The sequence below is a fragment of the Rana temporaria genome, chromosome 3 (genome assembly GCF_905171775.1).
Source record: "Rana temporaria chromosome 3, aRanTem1.1, whole genome shotgun sequence".
Classification (NCBI taxonomy): Eukaryota; Metazoa; Chordata; class Amphibia; order Anura; family Ranidae; genus Rana; species Rana temporaria.
Genome location: NC_053491.1, coordinates 419,095,262 through 419,097,826, shown reverse-complemented (window position 1 = coordinate 419,097,826; position 2,565 = coordinate 419,095,262). Strand labels below are relative to the sequence as shown.

The window sequence follows — 2,565 nt, the reverse complement described above, 5'->3', positions numbered from 1 at the left end:
AGTGACCAGCTCTATACTGTGTGACCAATAATAGATGAATACAAGTTTGTAAAGGGCTTGTATGTCTTGATGTTGGATTTTTTTATCTATTGGAAAGCCCATAAAAAAGCTTATCTGTAGCAGGAGCTGTTCCAGAGTTTGGTCTGTAATATAATAGTTCAACTCGCCATAATGCTGAATTAGTGGGAGCCCTGAGTGTGTCACTTGCCACGTCACCTGCCACACGTCACGGATTGTCACTTGCCACACGTTGTGGATTGTTACTTGCCACGTCACGGATTGTCACATGCCACGTCGCCTGCCACACATTGCGGATTGTCACTTGCCAAGCACCTGCCACACATTGCGGATTGTCACTTGCCAAGCACCTGCCACACGTTGCCGATTGTCACTTGCCATGACACCTGCCACACATTGCAGAATTTTCACTTGCCATGTCACAGCCAATCACAGATCGCTGTGAACGGCCAATCGGAGTGGCCGTTAGTAGGTGATCTGTGCGGCCAATGAGAGATGATCTCATATGTAAACATATAAGATCATTTCTCATTGCCGGCTCACATAGAGAGTGAGACAGCTTCCTGTCAGGGAGAGAGGAGACCGATCTGTGTCTCTTGTACATAGGGACACAGATCGGTCACCTCCCCCAGTCACCCCCCTCCCCCCACAGTTAGAACTAGGGATGTCCCGATACCGATACTAGTATCGGTATCGGTACCGATACCGAGCATTTCCCCAAATACTTGTACTCGGGGGAAATGCTCCGATGCCTCACCCGATACCTGGGCAGGCAGGGGAGTTGCAAGTCTTCTCTCCCCCGTGCTCAGTGTTGTCTTCCCCCCTGTGCTGTTGTCTCCCCCCCCCATGCTGTTGTCTTCCCCCCCGTGCTGTTTTTTCCCCGTCCGTGCAGCTCTCTCACCTCCCCCTGTCTGTCCGTGCAGTTCTCTCTCCCCCCCCCCCGTCCATCCGTGCAGTTCTCTCTCCAACCCCCCCCCCCCACCCCACCCCCCGTCCGTCCGTGCAGTTCTCTCTCCTCCCCCCGTCCGTCCGTGCAGTTCTCTCTCCTCCCCCCGTCCGTCCGTGCAGTTCTCTCTCCTCCCCCCGTCCGTCCGTGCAGTTCTCTCTCCCCCCATGCCGCTCTCCCCCCTCAATCTGTCAGGGGGGAGAGCGGAGGTAGAAGCCGCTAAGTCCGGCTCCTACCTTTTACGAATGAACAGAGTCGGTGATCACCGACTCTGTCCATTCATATAACTGAGCATTGTAACCTCCTGTGTTTACGATGCTTCAGTTTATAAATGGAGGAGCTTCTCTCCATTCATTTCAGCTGAGGCTGCTGAGAAAGGGACTGGGGAATCTGTGTCCTTAGTTCCTTTCTCTGTCTTAAAGGGGAGATGTCAGAGGTCTGTTAAGACCCCTGATATCTCTCCAAAGACCCCCAACAGGGCTGATAAAAAAAAAATGCAATACATATATATAAAAAAAAATTAATAAAATGTAAAAAAAAAAACACACACTGACAATCCACCACCACTAAAAAAAATAGTCAACAAAAATAAAAAATACTGCCACTGTCACATGACATTAAAAAAAAGTATCGGTAATCAGTATCGGCGAGTACATGAAAAAAAGTATCGGTACTTGTACTCAGTCTCAAAAAAGTGGTATCGGGACAACACTAGTTAGAACACTATGCAGGGTACACATTTAACCCCTTCCTCACCCCCTAGTGTTAACCCCTTCAATGCCAGTCACATTTATACAGTAATTGGTGCATATTTATAGCACTGATCGCAGCATAAATGTGAATGGTCCCAAAAATGTGTCAAAAGTGTCCGATGTGTCTGCCATAATGTCGCAGTCCCAATAAAAATCGCAGATCGACGCCATTACTAGTAAAAAAAAAATGATAAAAAATAATAATTCTGTCCCCCATTTTGTAGGCGCTATAACTTTTGCGCAAACAAGTCGCTTATTGCGATTTTTTTTTTTTTTTTTACGTATCGGCCTAGACTGAAAAAAAAAATGTTTTAAAAAAAAAAAAAAGGATATTTATTATAGCAACAAGTAAAACATATTGTATTTTTTTTTCAAAATTGTCGTTCTTTTTTGTTTATAGCGCAAAAAATAAAAAACGCAGAGGTGATCAAATACCACCAAAAGACAGCTCTACTTGTGGGGAAAAAAGGACATAAATTTTGTTTGGGAGCCACGTCGCACGACCGCGCAATTGTCAGTTAAAGCGACGCAGTGCCGGAAGCTGAAATTTCACCTGGGCAGGAGGGGGGTATATGTGCCCAGTAAGGAAGTGGTTAAATCTACTTTCTGCGATAATTACAGAGCCTGGAAAAGGAGATAGCATTGCAAGCAAACCATAAATTATTATTAGTTTTGTAGAGAATGAAAGTCTCACTAGCTTGGCAAAGGTGTGTCTAATAGTTGGTCCTCGCCTGTCACGTTATTCCTTCGATCCTTCTGGTTCATAGGTGTGATGAATGGGTGGTCACACGGCTGTGTGAGATGTGCCGTCCTACTCTTGTTACGACTTGGCACATTACCCGTCTGATC

At 46.2% G+C, this 2,565-nt stretch overlaps 1 non-coding gene across 1 annotated transcript; it reads left to right on the top strand.

Moving 5' to 3' along the window:
• The first annotated feature begins 2,466 nt into the window (after positions 1-2,466).
• Positions 2,467-2,565, top strand: LOC120934213. Its single transcript, XR_005748358.1, has one exon. It is a non-coding gene; the product is annotated as a small nucleolar RNA U13 (small nucleolar RNA).